This window comes from Acinonyx jubatus, chromosome B1 (assembly GCF_027475565.1).
Source record: "Acinonyx jubatus isolate Ajub_Pintada_27869175 chromosome B1, VMU_Ajub_asm_v1.0, whole genome shotgun sequence".
Lineage (NCBI taxonomy): Eukaryota > Metazoa > Chordata > Mammalia > Carnivora > Felidae > Acinonyx > Acinonyx jubatus.
The window spans coordinates 29,642,427-29,662,308 of NC_069382.1; the positions used below are offsets into that span (position 1 = coordinate 29,642,427).

A 19,882-nucleotide genomic window follows, 5' to 3' on the forward strand; every position below is an offset into this window, starting at 1 on the left:
AGCAAGAAGCCGCGTAGCAAGTGCGAGTTGTTTCAATGAAAGATCAGGGGGCCTCTGGCTCATTCCCAAGGCTGGGCTCCAAAGCTCTCCTTTTTCTTACAGAGCTTCTTACGCTCGCCTTCAAGGTCTCTTTGTTGCACAAGCCATTGGGCATTTTCTGTCCCTACTAACGCCCCGTAAAGAGGTAGAGCAGCCAGTGTTGGAGCCCCTCTCCTAGGGGGTCCAGCCACATCACACGCAGGCCCTTCTCTCAGCAGGCTCAGAGAGTCGAGGAGATGGTGAATGTTCTGCTGCTTCTCTGATTCTCAGAGTCCATTCAGCACCAGTGGTGCCAGTCCACAGCCCTTTGGGTGACAAAGAATTATTCTGTTGTCCACCATAACCAAGGAGAGTTGATCGTAGAAGTGCTAAGATGCTTTTAGAAAATACGTTTTACAAATCATTGTATTGCACTGATGGAGAAAAATAATGTCAGGGGGTGCCCGAATATAGCTAAGGCCTATTGTTCGAGATAAATCAGAAGCCAGTGAATATTTTCTCAATATAACAAAGAAATCATTTAAGGGCCATCAGCGAGCATCATATAGTGGAAGGTGGATGCCTTCCATTTAAAATAAGAAACAAGGCAAAGATTTTCATTGTTGTTTTTTTTTTTAAAGATGCTCATTGTTATTTACATTATTTTGCTCATTGTTATTTACATTATTTAAGCTTGTTTGGGAAATTCTAGCCAACCTATATGAAGCAGAATAAAATAAAATGTGAAACAGAATTTAATTATGACCATTTGTCAATAACATGATTTTGTGGAAAAACTAGATTTCAAGTTCTTTAATTCATCCTTGTGTAAAATTAAAGGAAAAATCAGAGGCCACACAATTTTTGATAGTTGAATCTTTCAGAGATTAATACATTTTGACCTACAGATCCCGGTGTTTCAGATTCTACAGCGCTGAGCCCGCTAGTCCATTTCATAATATAGACAAGAAGTGCTAGGAAAGATTTCGACACGGTTACCTTGAATCTGCACCATATAGACATGAAGGATGTTGGGGTGAAGGCCCTTTCTATCAGGTTTTTATTTATTCTGTATCTTGTCATCAGAATATTAAAGCATGGCCAGTTTGTTTGCAAGAAGCTGTCCTGTGTGAATCTACTTGAAATGCAATGAATAATTATCATAGAACCGTTAACCTTGAAACTGTAATTCTTGTTTACTTGCTTGCTATAGAAAACTCTTGTCTTTTCTTTTGTATTATATACGTGTCACATGAAGTCAAACTTTTGATGGTTAACGTACACTTTAGCTTCAATGTTCTTGTTACAACAGTTAGTTAATTTAACTAATTCATTAATTCAACTAGTAGAAGACTTGCATCAATTACAGGACAAGAAAACAAAATGGTGATTATAGGAGAAAAATTTTTAAAATGCAAAGTAGAACCTTAAAAGATTCCTTAAAATCCTTAGCATTGATAAGATTCCTAAAGGTCTAAGAGTTAAGTACAATTTTTAAATTTAAATTCAAGTTAATTAACATACAGTGTAGTGTCGGTTTCACGAGTAGAACCCAGTGATTCATCTCTTACATAAGACACCCAGTGCTCATCCCAGAAAGTGCCCATTCATTCAAGTACATTTTTAAAATATTTTCTAGAGACCAGATGTATCCATTAATAATTTATTTTAAAATTCTTAATTCTTACAATAGTTGCCAAAATTATTAAATAACTAGAATCAACTTTAAAAATATGTATGCAAGAACTAACAGCAAAATCTTTAAAGTTTTATTGATGGAATTAAAAGGAGAATTGAGTAAATGGAAAGGTAAAACATGTCCTTGCATTGGTAAGTTGAAATAATTTAAGTTTTTTCAGATTAATTTTTCCATGGAAATCCCAAAGTTTGTTTTTTTCTCCTGAAATTTGACAATGTAGAGTAATAAGGTGACATAAATACCCAAGAAAGTTTTGAAGACGAAGAACAATATAAGACATGGATGTACATTATAAAACTATAATAACTAATATGATGCTTTTCTAGAACAAAAATCATCAGATGGATCAATGCAGTAGAATAAAAGGCACAGAAACTGCTTCTATATATACAAGTTCATTGTCTGATAAAGAAATCATTTCAGACTACTGGACATTAGAGAAATAAATGCTGCTGGGAGAAAAAAACTGAAAACTCCATTATGTTAAGAAAAATTTGTAGGTAGATTAAAATGTTACACGTGAAAAGAAAATAAGAATCTATAAAAGCAAAGACCATTTATGTATGTTATTTTAGAACAAGGATTTTCTGAGCACAAGGCAATGGATAAGATTTGGCCACATGAAGACAAAAATGGACATGTCAAAAACTGAAAAATATAATGTAAAGAGTATAGGCAACAAGTATGGCATTTAATATGCTATCATAATGAGGTTGTTCAAATAAAAAAGGAAACACCCCAAAAACGTAGGAAGGAGGTTTCACATATCTCAAGTTGCTAATAAACATAATAAAAATATTCAGCTTCAATATGAAGCCAAAAATATAAACTAAAACAAAAATTAGATACTATCTAGTATCTAATAGATACTATCAAGTTTTTTTTCAGATTTGGAAATGCTTTCTATTGCAATGGTGCCTTGGAAAAGGCGCTTGCTCACATGCTGCTTCTGACAGTGAAATTGGTATGGACTTTCAAGAAATACATTGCTAAACCTAACAAGAGATTAAAATAAATTCATGTCTTTTCATTCGGTGGTTTCAGCTTGAAGAATTGAAGGTAAATATTGCCAAATATGTGGAAAAGATCTACATATCAAGTCACTGCAGCATTGTTTATAATAGTAAGGGTAAATAAACTAGTGGTCACCAGTAATAAAATGGCCAAATAAATCATGGTCTCTCCAGATTATTGGCTGTCATTAAACTATTAACAATTATTTTTAAAAACGTGATCTAGTTCTACAATCATCATATGTGAAAGTCAAGATACAGAACAGTATAGAGAGCTTAGCTACATATATACGATATCTACTTATCATCAATCTATCTGTCATCTAAACAAAATATTGATAATGTTTATCACTGGAGGTAGAAATATTATACTTCTATTTACTCTTCTATGATTTCTAAGTCCACTAGTGAAGTACCTGGTAGTGAGTGGGCAGACGTTTTCACCACTGCTTAGATGGGGAAAAATCAAGTGAAACAAATTTTATTTTCATTCAGTCACTCATACATTTCTTTTATTATTTCTTTATTAGTACATCTTCTTACTTACAAGCTCTCCTTCCTACTGGGTAGTTGAGGAACTTAACTTTGTCAGTGGACAATATCTCAGTGTCTTCTTTTTTAAAGGATTTTCTTTCAGTTCAAGTTTTTAGAGTTGAACCTACATCACTCTCCTTCCAGGAGGAGTCTTGGTGTATGGGGAAGGGTCTTGTGCCCTCAGGAGGATGGAGAAGGGTTCTGTTGCTTCAGACTAGTGTCGTACTCTCTATGAAGTGATGATTAGGTGAGTCTCTGTCAATAATAGTCTCTGGAAGATGGCGCAGGTGGGCATCTCAGCTGACATCTGTTGTTACTGTCTGTCGCTGGTAAACACGTGGTCTGTTTTCTCCTCATTGATTGGAGGGCTGTTCTGAGTTATATAAACCTTAAAATCAGCTCAGATTTACCATTTGTCACCTATTCCTTAGCTACAGCATCTCTCCTGGGTCCTTAGTCCTGGGAGGCACACCCCACTTCTAAGACAACCAGTATCATCAGCTACTTTCCACATCCCTTTACAAAGCGAACAGGATTTTCCAGATGATTTCCAGGCTATGCAGGAGCCCAGCAAGTCTCTGAGCAGATCTGCTCTGGCCCTCTCTTTGCTGAACTTTGTCATAGCATTTATTTTCCTATTTGTTAGGTAGGTATGGGGTCCACCTGGAGAAATGGTCTAATCCCCAAATCCCAAGTGGGCAGGTGGAATTCAGAAAAACAGAGAACACTCTGAGAACATAAATTGCATAGCATTTCATAAATATAGTAATACTCATTATACTTTAATGTGGGGTGCTGTCACTTTTATTCATGTTTAAACTACACTATGAGTTAATCTCCTTATAGACCGTCATCTAAACAGTCTGTATATTGGAGTAGCTAAACTCAAAGTTTCTGTCCAGGTACCAAATTCTATGAGAAACACGCATATTTCAGTGACAGTGATCAACTTGTCCTGGTTTTGACTGGGACTTTACCATTTTTAACTCTGAAAAGTTCAGAACCAGGCAGCCTGGGATGGTTGTCACGTCTGCCTATATTTAAATATCCATTCAGTAATCTCATAAAGTAATTTCATGTTCTAAGTTTCAAGCTGGGAATCTAGAATATTAACGCATTCTCATCAGCACCTTCTCCAAAGTTTCATGATGAATTCATCTGTCCTTTCCATGGACAGTAAGAAGTAACAAAAGACCCCTGACTTTTGATGGGCAAGATCTAAGGTTGCATGACAAAACATCATTTCGAGATATCTCAGAGTCTTCAGGACGTGAGGATCATCGTCTGAAACTGATATGTGAGGGTTATAAATATGTAATAGACTTAGCTTTTATAAAGCTTTATTTTCAACTTTCTTTTCCAATTGTATTGGGGGTACCGCTGACAAATAAAATTGCAATATAGCTAAAGTCTATAACATGGTGATTCAACATAGCTATAACTAAGCAGAATATTTTCATAAAAATTTTAAACACATGCTTCTTTTTTACCTTGTTTCAAAAGGACAGGTAGGAAAGAACTCTGTTTAGTTGCTGGGAGGCAATGTGGTGTAGGGGAAGACGTATCAGCTTTAGATTAAATATTCCTAGTTCTAATCCCACCTGTGGTATTTTCTGTGAACATTTAAGAAGCCACAATCTCTTAGAACATAAATTTATTTCATCTATAAGGTGTCCTTTATAGCTTGCTATGAATAATTGCTAGAAAACTGGAAATAATATATGTAAACTGCCTAGCTCAGTGCCCGGCAAATACCATGTACTTAATAAAAGTGGGGACATTTATTTGTAATGCTGAATTCTTGTTTAGGTTTTGGTAGTTCTCCCCTTCCAGACTTTACTCAAGGTAAGGTCTGTATCTTCAATATACTCTGGAAGGAAACTCCACACCTGTTCAAGTGCTGGGTAGTCAGTAAATGTGATGTTTCACACGTCGACCACAGTGTTGGCTTCCTTTTCAGAACTATTTCTATTACGCAAGTGGTTACGGAGAATTAACAAGGGCAAGTTTTTCAAAAGGAAGAGTAGCGTACTCTTCAAAGATCGGTATTATTAGTTCACCACCGTAGTTGGTGCGAGCCAACCTGCTGGACAGAAATCTCCTTTAGACTCAATGTTTTGGTAAAAAAACAGAGTAAGTATGTAAGTAAGTAGTGGCACATCAAGGAAGCCTTTTCGTTGTTGCTATGGGAGGGACTCCTGAGTGCTGATTGAAGCTGTTAGGAAGCTCACATGTGGGCTAAAAGGTATAGATGCCCATAAATCCATAGATCCAGGTTGCTCACCTGCAGGTAATGAGGTAAGTAGTGTGCCTTGGGGACGTGCTAAGGGAGGAAGTATTGGGCACCTGTGTTCCCTCACCTGTGTCCTTGACCTTGCGTATATCCTTTGCCTCCTTATTGTTTTTTGCTTGTTGCTTGCTTGCTTTGGGGTTTTTTGTTTGTTTGTTTTTGTTTTTGTATTAGAACAAAGATGAAGCCAGGGACTTTCTCCACTCTTAAAATCTGGGCCAAACTATGGGATCTAGTTCAACCACATATTAAGACTGTTAGCCACCTGTTAAGAAAAAAACTGTCAATGTATCATTAATATCTACCAAAAAGAGTACTAATAAATGAAAAACCAAAAAACAAGTTAGTATCATTAGCTCTTAAGATAATAAATTATTTTAATAATTCACTTGCTAGGCGATCACATATGTCTAGAATATCTTAATTGCAGGGCCATCATAATATTTTCAGAAATGTAGAAGGAACTCTGAGGGAGGAGGGCATTTTTCTGAACTTCTTACTACTCAGAATGTAAAAATATTCAGAACTAAAAGGAATGATTCTTGAAATCTGAGCTTGAGACTTTATTTTATTACATAATTTAGGAGAGTGACATGGTTGACTCAGTCTGGGAAAGCTTTCAGAATTCTGGTATGAAGATCCTCTCAAATCCCCCTCCCCCCCCCCCCAAGACCTAGTGTCTGTGCATTCATATTGGGGCACTTGGCAAAAGAGGATGATCTAGAAGCAATCAAGGAAAGTGGCTATTAAGAGCTCACAGGCTTACTAGAGGGAGAAAAATGACTTTTGCTAAAAGCTAAATCTGTAAATATCCCCGAAGCTATTTCCCTCTTGGCCTATACATGTGGCCCTACGTATGCATATTCATACTTTACCCCTGATGTGTGTGTGTGCGTGTGTGTTTTGTAACAATCTTTACACACATTTAAATTTAGCACTTGATGAGCACTCGAATGGCTGAGTTAACAAGAAGTCACTGGAGCAATTTTGGCTCCTTGCCATTCTTTGGGATTTCATCCGTCGGGGAATAATGTGCAGGACAGAAGCCAACCCCTAATTGTTTTGTTTAATTAGACCACTTAGATGGCTAAGCCAGCCTGGAGACCCCGTTTCTCTGCTCCCCCTCCTCCAGGTAGGATGGCTTTTGTCGGAGCCTCTTTCTCCAGAACCTTTATAATTTTGGACCCTAGAATTGAGATGAGGGTAAAGTTAGGGCTTTTGCACCATTTAGCTTTGATTTCAGCATTTTGGGGAGCATTTCTCAAGCTGCTCCTCATTTTCCCTTTTGTTCTGTTCCATGGTATGTGAAAAACTGATCTTCTTTTCCCTTCTGCTGTCAAGCAGAAGGTTAGCAGTCACAATGAGTCTGTAAAAAGTTTGCTGCCTTTCAGTGGTGGTGCCTTTGTAGATATTTTCTGAGAGCCTAATATTGATGGATTCTCCTCTCCGCCACCTGTTAGATGAGGAAGTGTATGACTGTCAGATTACCATAAACTTGAGATGACAATGGAAAACAGAATTTTGTGGCACGTTAAAATTACACATGGAATTGCTCGGATAGACTGAATATTCTGGAAGTCATTGGGTAATAACTGCCCTGCATATTCAGGGACCACAGTGTTTGCCTTCCTCTCACGCCAGGGATCACATTACAGGGGTGATGCGAGCCCATGCCTGCTCTGAGCTCCAATAAGAGGTGCAAATGAACAGTTGGAATACTTGCAACTTGGCTTGGTCAAATGCGATGAGTTCTTTTTGTCACCATTTTAAAATAGCTCCTCAATATTCAACCAAATGTAACCTAAATGCGTTTGAATATTGGAAAGGGAGCAATGGGTGACTCAGGCCAAATCCTCAGGCAGGTTGCTAATGGGATTAGGGAGTCCAAGATCCCTTATAAATTGTACTGGCTTCTCTGTGGTGGAAACACAGATTTGGATCTCAGGCCAGGAAAGGCTGGGGAGTTGTTTGAGGGGAGTTCTCCAACAAGCCTGCCCCACCGTGTCCATAGAAACTGAGGTTTTACCTTCTAACTTGAGTGCATGCTCCCTGCGTACACAATCTTCGTAAGATGCCAGATTCAGAAGGTACCTTTCCCACCATGTGGCTCAACTCCTGCATCTTGGAGAGGTCACAAGATTTGCCCAAGTGCATATGATAGAGAAAGTTCATGGCAGGGTTGGCACTCTGTTTTCACCCACCCCACTGATGCAGTATCACGTTGATTTTTTTAAATGTTTATTTAGTTTTGAGAGAAAGGGAGACAGAGAGCGAGTGGGGTAGGGGCAGAGAGAGAGAGGGAGGCCCAGAATCCGAAGCAGGCTTCAGGCTTTGAGCTGTCAGCACAGAGCCTGATGTGGGGCTCGAACTCACAACCCGTGAGATCATGATCTGAGCCGAAGTCATACGCTTAACTGACGGAGCCACCCAGGTGCCCCATGTTGACTTTGTTTTGTGTGTCCTTTTCCCATCCCCACTGTGATGCCAAATTAACTGCCAGTTACCTCTGTGATTTTGCACAAGCCAGGAAGGACCTGTGGGTAAAAGGTCCGTGCGTGTTTGGGTCCTGATCCGTGCATTTATTCGCACAGATCCTTCAAGCAGTGACTGCAACAGCCACAGTGTTCTCCAGAGTGCGCCAGCTTCATGACTGTTTTATTACCCAACCTTATTACTGTCACATGAGGAGCTGACATTCCTTAGCTCGTAAATTAAATTCCTTATAAATCTGGGTGTTTTACTACTATGGGGGTGGCACAAAACTGATTTCCCCAGAGGGCAGGCAGTAGACAGAGAGTAACTCCTCCTTCATCAGGAAAGATATATGAAGCTTTTTTTTTTAATTTGAAAATTTTATTTTATTTTTCAGAGTAATCTCTACACCCTATGTGGGGCTTGAACTCACAATCCCGATATAAAGAGTTGCACGTTCTACTGACTGAGCCAGCCAGGTGTCCTTAAGAAGCTTTTAACTATCTCCGAGGATGGGGAAATGAGACCATGGTCCAGTCAATCACAATTCCAGTTTCTCTCCTGCTGGAGGACAGGACCACAGTGGAGTCGGTACAGGGCTCTATATATACCCTTAGATACATAACAGATTGATAATAACTTGTGTTTGTTGAGCCTTTAAGAAGCCAAGTATTGTGCTAACCATTTAAAATATATTATCATATTTTAAAATCTTCACCATAGCCCAAGAGACGAGTATTATTATAATCACCATTTTGCAGGTGAGAAAACAAGGCTCAAAAAAGTTGGTTCTCCTGTTAAAGGTCTTTCAGAAACAGAGGAGCTGGCATTCAACACAGGCTGTGTGACCTCAAATCCTACATTTGTGACCATCACGAACTCTTCCTTGAGAAACTACTGATCTGGGCTCCAGTTTCACAACTCGAGACACAGAAATCCAGAAAGACAGCATAGTTAAAGCAAACTGGTACCACGCTGTGGGGAGGGTGTCCTGCCTTCCTGTTCGGGGTTACCCCACACTGGTTCTCATCAGTCTTGGGCAAATCATCTGTGCCCTGTGGCCTTGGCATCTCACCTATAGAACTGAATCGTTAGATCATTTGATTTTTCTAGGATCCCTTCCAATTCTAACTTTCTGGAGTTAATTTGTAACTGAGCCAAGGGCAGAAGGCAGATCACTAGGCTGACTGCTTATACGGAGTCTTAGCAGTCTTAGAATGTGGGTCTTAGAATAGATGGTGAGAAAATGCTTTTAAAGAGCATGTAATTAAATCTCATATTACTCTTTCTTGTTATATGATACTTATTGAGTAAAAAGATACTAAAAATTTTAAAAACACAGGTCACCTATAATTCTACACAATTCAAATATACCACACATAATAGTTTGGTGAATATATTTCCAGGAAGAATATCTCCTCCCCTCTTTTGGTATTCACATATATGCAGAATTTTTTAATGTTTGAAACAAATATGGGATATTATATAACCTGTTTTCAATTCCCAATATACAGTACAGTTTTCCTATTAATACCCTAAAAGATAAAAAATACAGTCGCAATTGCTGTAGAGTATTCCACTGCATGAATGCAGAATCATTGATGTAACCTCTGTTTGCTTCCATCAAAAAAAATTATCTGGGGCACCTGGGTGGCTCAGTCGGTTAAGTGTCTGACTCCCGCTCAGGTCATGATCTCATGGTTCATGGGTTTGACCCCTGCGTTGGGCTCTGTGTTGACAGCTCCGAGCCTGGAGCCTGTTTTGGATTCTGTGTCTCCCTCTCTCTGCCTCTCCCCACTCACACTCTGTCTCTCTCTCTCTCTCTCTCTCTCTCTCAGGAATAAACATTGAAAAAAAAATTTTTTTAATATATTTTTATTAGGAGTAACTTGATAGATATTCTTAGAACTAAATATTTCTACAAACACTGTTTTCCCTGGGATAAAAGAACATGAAAGACATGTTACATAAAAGATTATGTACTTCAAAGAAGATTTTAGATGCAAACTGTTAAAACGTCGCAGAAAGATATATTGTTTCCATTTTCATCAGTGGCTTAGGGGAGTACCTGTGTTCCCAAACCCTCCTCAACGCTGGGTAGCCCTTGAACACGGACTAACGAACCACCGTTGACGCCTCAGTGTGTCTTCAAGCCATGAGAGCACTGCCTCCCTACCTGCACAGACCCGGACTCTGCCACTTGCCACTTTGTGACCTTTCGCAACTAACTTAACCTCTCTGGGTCAGTAAAATGGAGCCCATAACAGGACCTAACCCTAAGATTCCAATCTTTAGCCCATTTTTGTAGTCAAATATTCTTCTTTTTCTTTACCTACTTTTCGAGAATTTTTTCCATGTTAGGAATATTACTCCTTTGCCTCTCACGTACTGCAAATAATTACCGTATTTTCAAAGGAGAACATGGAGGCTCCAAGAAACACCTTGTCTTCTAAGCTCTCAACTGTGTCTCGTTTTCATTCCTTCATCCTAACAAAGCTTTTTTCCTCTCTCCTTCCCCTTCTTCTTCTACTGCTTTTTCATTCTTGCTGAGTCGTCCATTTCATGCCTCTTTTCTCTTTGTGCTCAGTGCACGACTGACTTAAATAAAATCATAGCTTGTGAACACAAGCCTCTGGTGAGAAAAATAATTTCAAAAAAATTATTAAAACACTCGCCTCAGGTATTTACCTCTATCTTTTAAAAAAAATATATTTATTTATTTTTGAGAGAGAGAGAGAGAGAGGACAGGGGAGGAGCAGAGAGAGAAGGAAACAGAGAATCCCAAGCCTAAATACAGGGCTCAAACTATGAAAGGTGAGATCATTACCTAAATGAAAATCAAGAGTCAGATGCTCACCTGGTCAACCCACTCAACCTCAACCAACTGAGCCACCCAGGCACCCCACCTTAATTGTCTTTTATGATTCAATTCATACTTTCTGAAACCTGTTGGAATTCTACCCCTCTGCTCTCCCCTTGAGGGAGGCAGCATTCTAGGTTAGGTCCCAGGATTTTTGTCCCAATGTATCAGACCTTTTCCTTGAGTGTGGGTGGGGCCTCTGACAATGATGGGATTTCACTCCTGTGATCAGGTCACGTCGTGTCCCAAATGTGAAGGGATTTGGTAGATGAAACTGAGGTCCCAAATCACCTGATTTGGGATTAATCAAAAGGGAGATTATCCCGGATGGGCCTGAGTTAATCAGTAAAAGCTCTTTAGAAGAGGGACTGGGCCTGTTATGCCCAGAATTCGTGATCCCCAAAGACCACCAGGGAGCCGAGTCCCATGCAAAAGCAAAGAGGCTTTATTCGAGCTAGCTCGAGCTCGATCCCCTACCTGCACCGATGCAGCGGTGAGATACCGGAGAGAGAAAGAGCGAGTTTCAAAAGCACACAGGTTTTATAGGGATCACGGCCTTAGCCGATTGGCTGGGGAAGGGTCGTGGACTCAGCCGATTGGCTGCCAAAGTGTGGTCCCAGATCGGCAATTATCAGCGTCACCGAGACATTGTTAAAAATGCAAATGTTGGGCCTGGTGGTCACAGACCTACCGAATCAGAAACTCCGGGGGTGGGGCTCAGCAATCTGTTTGAACAAGTCTTGCAGGAGATTCTGATGCACCTGAAGTTTAAGAACCACTGTGTCTGAGGATCTCTAACATGTTTGGCCTCGGTGTATACAGAACGTTTCTCACTGGTCACCTATGAACCATTGGCTGTCAGCCTTGCTGTGCTATATAAATACCTAGCACCAAACACCATCCCCAGAGACTCTGATTAATTGGTTTGGGGAGGGGTAAAATGCTCCCAGGTCATTCTAAGCCTGGACAGGGTTGAGGGCCCCCACCTGAGAGAAGCCCTCCCTCTTCTACTCACACTTTCCACGCCTCTCACACTCCCCTTCCTCCCACCCCAGACTTCGGAAGAATGCATCAATCGGTAGCCTGCTTTCTTAGAAAACGTAAGTTACTCAAGGGGAGGAGGCGTGTTCTGAGGTTTGAGCAGGAACTTCTTTCCGCGGCCATGTCGGGGACATAGTCACTAGTCAGCCCGCCTAGGTCTGCTCTCTCAGGCCTTCCTGAAGAGAATGATTCTCCTGCTGACTCTGAGAAAGTAAGCTGCCATGTTGTAGAAGGGACACATGGCAAGGAGCTGGGGGGGGGCTTCAGGAAGTGAGACCAGCCCTCACTGACAGCCAGCCAGAAAGCTGTACTTCAGTCTTACCACCAGGAGGAAATGGATTCTGCCAGCCACCCCATGAGCTTGGAAGATAGCACTGAGCTTCAGAGAAGACTGAAGCTTGACCAACACCTTGACTGAATCCATGTGAGGCCCTCAACTTGAGGACCCGTCTGAGACATGAAGGAGTTTCTGACCCACGGGAATAGTAAATGTGTGTTTCTAGGCCACTACGTTGGAGATAATTTGTTACATAGCAATAGAAACACCACCGTGCACCCCACCGTGCAGTCTCCTTTACATGGAGTGCTTGTTTTCTCCATGCTTTTACCCAAGGTGAGTACTTTGATAACGCGCTTACCTTGTTTCGTTGAAATTGTCTGACTGCATGTTGGTCTCCCTTAGAAAACTGTGGGTTCTACGACTGTAGAGGCCACATTTCCTTCACTTTCTGCCCTCACAGTCCAACAGGCATTTGGAAAATGCGGAACCAGATCCGCGCTGTCCTGATGAAAGTAGCAGAACTGCATATCCGTAAGCTGGTCAAGGGTCTTCGGCCAGCAGCAGCTTTCATAGAGTTAAGAACACTTTCAAGCATTCACATAACTCTAAACTTAGCAGTGCTAAAGTAGAGGTGTTTTTGTTTTTATTCGTATCATTTTCATTGCGTAAGCCTATAGAAAGAGCACCTGACTTCCAGTGCCCTCTCCCAATTCACTGTGTGATCTCGGGTACGTCACCTGACCTCTCTGGGCCCTACTTTCCTCATCTGTAAATGAAATATTTGGACTCACTGGGTGATCGCTAAAGCCACTTAATTTCCAGCATGTTATCCTTCCATGAGGCTTCAAACTAGAGAACACATATATTTGAAAGAGAAGAGGAAAAAGTACCAGGGAAAGGAGTTAAACACCACTCAGTAGACTTAACAATCTATACTCGGGGGAGTTTCTTCCTCGATGAAGAAGAGAAAAACAACACCAACAAAATAATTATGAGGCAACATCAAAATAGCCTTCATCCAATAGGACAGCGTGTATGATAAGAACATCTCAAGCCTTTTACTAAGTGGGTCACAACATTCGTTACTCTAGCTTTGCAGATACAGCAAACGCTGTAGAAGAACTCTGAGTTTTAAAGCAAAGGATAAGAAATCAACAGAGTGCAGCTTACAGTTACGAAGGCCAGGCCTCTGTTGTGTTCTTCTGGAGCCAGAGTCCTTCCCATTTAGCTCATTTCTGTATGGAAATGAAAGTAATCAGCCTCAGTGCATGAAACCATTAGCTCCTGCTTCAAAGCGCTGCATTTCAGAAAGGTCACAGAGGGCCGCCCCAGAGGCAACAGGAATTTCGCAAGTGATGTGTGTCACATTTGCATATGATAATTCGTTTCTCTATAAATACAATTTGTTCTGCAGATTAACGTTTTGTGTCCTCATTAGATAGCAAACATTTCCATATTAAACCCACAAAGCTGCAGAGCTGGCTCCGCCTGTGTTGCATGATAGCATTTATACCTCTGTTTATGCTGATGCCAATTAGCAGTGTTAAGTCTTGGAAGAATAAAGGACATCACTAATGCCATTGATGTAAATAGTAATAATAATGCTGAAAAGCTTCTGCAAACCTTGTTAACTTCAAAGATCATTAGCAATAAAGTACCTCCGGGTTGTAAATGACCGTGTTCTTAGGCATGTAAAGTCCCAGCTTGTCTACAACACTTTGCTCTGGAGTCTGCTCCTGGCTCAGGTCATGAGTCTGTGGGCTGTTGCAAGGAACGTGCAATTAAAAGGCTGTTTCCTTTTACTAAATGCTTTAGTCCAATAAGGAAGTCAGATATGCTCTAGCCAGAAGAAATAACAATCTGCTTACCTTGTTTTCAGCTCCGTGCAATTCAGTTTGCTCTCATTCCTGAAGCCAACTTCTTAAAGGTGGTGAGGTGAGGTATTTTATGGTCCCATAAAAGGTTTTTAAAAGCAGGATGCCCCAGACTTACTCATGGCAGGATTTCGTTTTCCCTGGGCCAGAAAGAAAATTTCTCTGGTGAGGAGAACATCCAGGGACACACAAGATGGTGATGGACACAGGGGACGTGGGACAGTGTTTCTCATCTACTTCATCAGTATTGACTTGATGCTGGACGGAGGAGGCTGCTTCAGAGCAATAGCCACTGAGGAAGTGTTAGTTCTGTAGCTGATAGGGCTGCACTGACGTGGGGACTGATGGTCACTTACTCTCGCTCGGTGACATGGAATAGATGATCCTGTTGTCACCGTTGATAAGAACAGTTCCTTGCAAGGGTGCCTGGGTGGCTCAGTCAGCTCTTGGTTTTGGCTGAGATCATGATCTCAGGGTTTGTGGGTTCAAGTCCTGCATCAGAGTCTGCCTTGACAGTGGGGAGCATGCTTGGGATTCTCTCTCTCTCTCTCTCTCTCTCTCTCTCTCTCTCTCCCCCCTTCCCTGCTTGTGCTCCCCCCACAAAAAATAAATAAGTAACTTTAAAAAAAAAAAGAGTTCCTGCAGGAATCAAGTAACTTCACTTCTTTGCATAAGTTTTTTTCCTTTTTTTTTTCTTTGTATGATGTGCTATATATACTTAGGTTCGGCATTTTTTTTTTTAAAGCATTGGTTAAGGCACCAAACATATTCAACTCAAATGTAAATACTTTACGACTAAAGTCTGGGCTGCAATACAAGGAAATTATACTAAAATGCATAATTTTATATCATTTGAGAAGCCAAGCTTGAAGTTAGAAAGAAATAGCTCTATTTCACAGCCCTGCCGTTTACTAGCAGTGTGACTCTAGATATGATAGGTCCACTAAATGTTAATTTTCTCATCTGTAAAAGGAGAATAAGAACTGTACCGGCCTCAAAGGGTTATTTTGAGGACTGAATGGGTTGCCCCAGTGTTAACGCAGCGCCGGGCCCGTAGACCCGGAAGAGAGAAGCTAGTGTGATCATTAGGACTTATAATCATGTTTCCTGATGCTGGGGAATAACAGTTACAAAAAAGCCTCTCTCTCTTAGCGGGTTCAGAGAACTGCAGTCCTCCCCAAATGCTACCCAGAATCTCAGGCGTGCTGGATGCACACCCTCTCCCTTTTGGCCGGCTGTCCCTCCCGGGCACAGTTTCTCCCTCCCACTGTAGCTGCTCCTTAAACAAACCCTGCACCCTGCTGCTGCTCTCTCCACCAGGTCCCTGGTTTCACGTCTGCCCCCGCCCCTCCCTGGTAGGCGACTGTTGTCCCTTCTAGTGTGATACAATATTCTCCCCCACTTCTCCATCCTATGTGGTGTCCAACATCACAAGCGTTGCCTTGTATTTTCAGTGCTGACCAGAGCTTTCTGTGATCTTGGCCTTTGATCCTCAGTGTTCCGTCTCCCCAAGCTTGGCACAAGTTCCTGAGGGGAGAAAACGGGGTCCACAGAACGAGCTAAGCCCGTGTCCCTGAACATTCCTCCCTTCTCATGCTGGTTTATGCCTCTTGAAGGAGGACTTATGGTCTGTTCACTAGTTACTGATTTCCTTATGAAGCTCTTTCGTCCTCCCGTTAAACAGACACCCTGCTCATGCATTCCTGTTGTTCGTGTGTGAATCCTCGCGTGAATATACACAACACTCCCAAGCTAGAATTTCTCCTATACTTTTTCTAGGTGTAGAAAGGAACAAGGGACATTTAATGTACAGAAGAGAAAATTTAGGAGGGATGTGCTAATGTCTCAAAATACCTGAAGGGTTGGCCAGTGGAAGGAAAGATTAATTAGCTTCTGACAACTAAAACAATGGGTAAAGGCTACAGAAAAGAAGATCTTAGCTAAACTTAAGCTTGAGTATTCTAATCCTCATGACTGCACAGGATGGCTGCTTTGGGAGGAAATGAGCTCTCTGTTTCTAGAGGTATTCAAGCAAAGGCTAAATGATAACTGGTAGGATGGCCAACAAGGGGGATTCATGAATCTATTGGCCTAAATGGCTTTGAATAATGGTGGCCCTAAATTTCTCTCTAAGAGGATCTGACAGGCACAAATAGGATTTGAAAGGTATATTAGAACGTGAGGGAGGCTTCAGTAAGTGTCTTGAAGCTATGCTTTGCATAAAACTTTACACAAAATTAATAAGTATCAATTATCCTTATCCAAGCATGAGGTGCTAAGCTGAAGGCAGTTGTTTATTGATTCCTCAAGAAGTTCTCAAGCACTTACTATGTGGCAGGCACCTTTCTAGGCTTTGGGGTAGACTGATGACCAAAACATGGTTCTTCTGGAGTTTATATTCAAATTGGAGACGGGGAGGGGCCTGTAGAGAAAAGAAAAAGCAGATACAAGAAAAGGTAGATCGATACGAAGACATTCTGTCAACTTTGCTTTTTTCTGCTTCCTCTAGGGTCTGTGTTTCCTTAGAGTTTCCCTCAGACACCCTTCGCTAGCAGCTCTCTGACCAGATTAAAGGGGAAAGGGTTGATGGATGATGATAGACAAATCTCGGATCCTAAGAGATGTGATCCTACCAGCTGTTTATCTCCCTACACTCAACATGATGGGAAGGGCAAGACCTCTCTCATTCACGTAGTAGATGCCAAATAAATAAATACAGAATAAAAGAATGTAGACTATGTTACCAAAAGACCTCATATAAACCCTTCTCTGTATTACTTATGAGAAAAAAGGATATAAAATTAGTTTTCTGGGTCAGATGTGGCAGACGTCCTTTTAGTTCCTGTGAATGTCTGCGACTGTTCGAGGACCACGCCTTGCATTTCCCTTGGAGTCTCTCATGGCGTTGGATCTTCTAACCCCCACTGTTTCCATCACAGAATGGATTCTTGGAAGTGAAACAGTCCTGTTAAAAAAAACTCTTCTTTATGCAATGAAGGATGTAAGGAAACTGGAGGAGTTTCAAAGAAGAATAACAAGAATGATTAAGGGACTGAGAGCATGATTTATGTTGAATGATTAAAAGGATTAAACATGCAGAACTTGGCCAATGCTACATACTTAGCTCTAAAAAAAAAAAAAATCAAAATTAAGTGCCAAGGCTCTCAGCTCCCATGAAAAACACAAATTTGCATATAATTTGGCACATACTTCTACACGAAGTTCAGCAGAACCTTACTGAGACAGCATTCACACGATGCCAAAACCACTAGTCTGTTTGGTCAGTTTAAAGTACAGCCTGGTCACATGGTAAAAACTTGCTATTTGACCTAATGAATAGACAGTTGAATCACAGTGTGTCCACCCAGGGCCACATTCGCATGTGACGCATCTGGATAGTATATAAAACAATGTAGTGCGTCACCATTCACCCAGAAGTCACAGACTAAAATCCCTGCGGGGGAAGTCAGGTAGCCAGATGAGAGAAGTGAGCTGAGCTTGGAAGGTGCATAGCCCATTGGAAGTGGGAAACTACTGTGTTTTTCAGCTCATTGTTGCCATGAGAAATTTTGGCCAGATCTCCTTGTCTATCAGATGAAACCAGTGATTCGGGGAGCTTTCGGCAAGTAAGTAATGAGATACCAGCTCCAAGAGGAGTTGCTGGTGGAGCCAGTACCCCGGAGTGACATATCTTCGGAGTGGAAAGAAGGAGCTAGAAGGTAGTGGGGCCGGCGTTAGGAATGGAGGGGAGGAGGCAACTAAGTGGCATTCATTAGAGTTTAAAAATCCAGACTGTTACAGGAAAAAAAAAAAAAATCTATTGACTTAATTTGAAAAAGTAAACACTAGGGGCATCTGGGTGGCTCAGTCGGTTAAGTGTCTGTCTTAGGCCTGGGTCACGATCTCGCGGTTCATGAGTTCGAGTCCTGCTGTGCTGTGCTGACAGCTCGGAGCCTGCAACCTGCTTCGGATTCTGTGTCTCCTTCTCTCTCTGCCCCTCCCCTGCTCGAGCTCTGTCTATCTCTGTCTCAAAAATAAATAAACATTTAAAAAAATTAATAAAAAAAAAAAGAAATTAAACACTGCAAGGAAAGTCATTCTGTGGATCCCAGTTTGCTACCTTTTATGTGGCTCACTTCATTTCCGACTCAGAAAACTGAAGTCCAGAGGAAGACAAAGGCACTCTCAAAGGCATAGTAGGGAAATTATCAGAATAAGATCTGAGTAAGAGCAGTAGGCTGTGAGAGGATATTGGGGTCCTTTTCTGATCTTGTTGTGTGGGTAAGTTACATCTGGTCTCAGAACTTCTAAGTTTTCTGCTCTGGCTATCTATTACATAAAGCACCTGGACAACCTGGGTTTCTGATTTTCTCATGACTCTCAGCCCTGTACTGTATTAGGACCCTTGTGAGGAAAACACACCAAAGAATTTTACAGTTATGATCCCAACATGCATAGGCACGTCTATACATCAACATACATTCATGTGCAAGCTGAACTTGAATGAGGCATTACTGAATATGAGGGAAAGGTATTTTTTTATAGGACTGTGTAGGTTGGTCGAGGTTGTGCACTGCAAAATTCTAGGAGTGTCAATGTGACGTGAGGGCTCTGTGTGTGGCCCTGAAAGGACATATTAGTCTGGCAGTGTAAGTCCTGAAACACCGAGAGGAGCTCTGGTGTTGGAATTCTGAGACATTGCTGCTCAAACAGTCTAAAATTCCATGTGCCGACTCCTGAGGTTTCTTTTATATGCTCTCTGCCCCCACCTGCAGCTATGATGGCAGAGATAAAGAAAGAGAGAGAATATCAGGGAAGAATTCTGATAAGAAGTGGGAAGTGTTTACAGTTGCAGAAGAGTATTGTCCGTTCTAACAAGTGGACACGATTTTGAGTAAAGGAGAGCAGTTGTCATGTTTACAAAAGGGACATTTGGATTAAACGCCCTGAAAAACTATGACAGAGAGAATTATGAGATTGGGGAAATATGTACTAAAGGAAGTGGTTTGAAAATCATCCCTCCATCCCTCGAGCCGTTTGAAAATCAACAGGATAAGGAACTAGAAAATCTATTCTAGGAAAGAATCCTCCACGGATTCCCCTGGGCCTGAGGGATGATATAATGGGTCTACTCCATCTCTAATTGCTAGAGTTCTTAGGCTTTATGTATTTTCCAGGGTTTTATAATGCTGCTGTTAGACCAGCACTGCACCCCCTGCGATAAAGGGAAAGAACCAAACTCCAAACAAACCCCAAACTACTTGCTCCAAGGAGCATAAAGATTCTCCCAAATGGAAAGCGTACGTAATAAAATTCTCCAGTGAGAACTTCATTATTCCCGGAGTCAGCCTACCGAGATGAGAAACATCATCATTTACTTCATTTATCTGGTTTTCTCTTTCTGGTTTATTTTCATTTCAGGGAGGAGAAAAGGCAATGGGCTGGACCTCACAGCGCTGGTTGGAAACGATTTGTATCAGGGTGCCTGGGTGGCTCAGTGGGTTAAGCATCCAACTTCAGCTCAGGTCGTGATCTCGTGTTTGTGACTTCGAGCCTTGCGTCAGGCTCTGTGCTGACAGTCCGGAGCCGGGAGCTTGCTTCCAACGCTGTGACTCCCTCTGTCTCTCTGCCCCTCTACCACTCATACTCTCAAAAAATAAATAAATGTTTAAAAACAAAAAAAAGGATTTGTATGTTTTTCATATTCTGTTTGCTGATATTCCACCAAGAAGTGTGACTCTCTCAGTGGTGAATCCGTAAGAGGGAGATCAGGGCAGGGACAAGGAGAAATGGAGGCCTCC

The 19,882-nt window shown here is 41.4% G+C and overlaps 1 long non-coding RNA gene across 2 annotated transcripts; it reads right to left on the reverse strand.

Moving 5' to 3' along the window:
* Window positions 1–13,295: 13,295 nt before the first annotated feature.
* LOC128314367 (uncharacterized) lies at window positions 13,296–17,159 on the reverse strand. Of its 2 annotated transcripts, none has more exons than XR_008295917.1 (3): window positions 16,410–17,159; window positions 14,076–14,221; window positions 13,296–13,442 (listed from the first exon to the last, which is right to left on the reverse strand). It is a non-coding gene; the product is annotated as an uncharacterized LOC128314367 (long non-coding RNA). The 2 variants fall into 2 exon arrangements; XR_008295916.1 differs by having other exon boundaries at window positions 13,296–13,968.
* Between the last annotated feature and the right edge of the window lie 2,723 nt (window positions 17,160–19,882).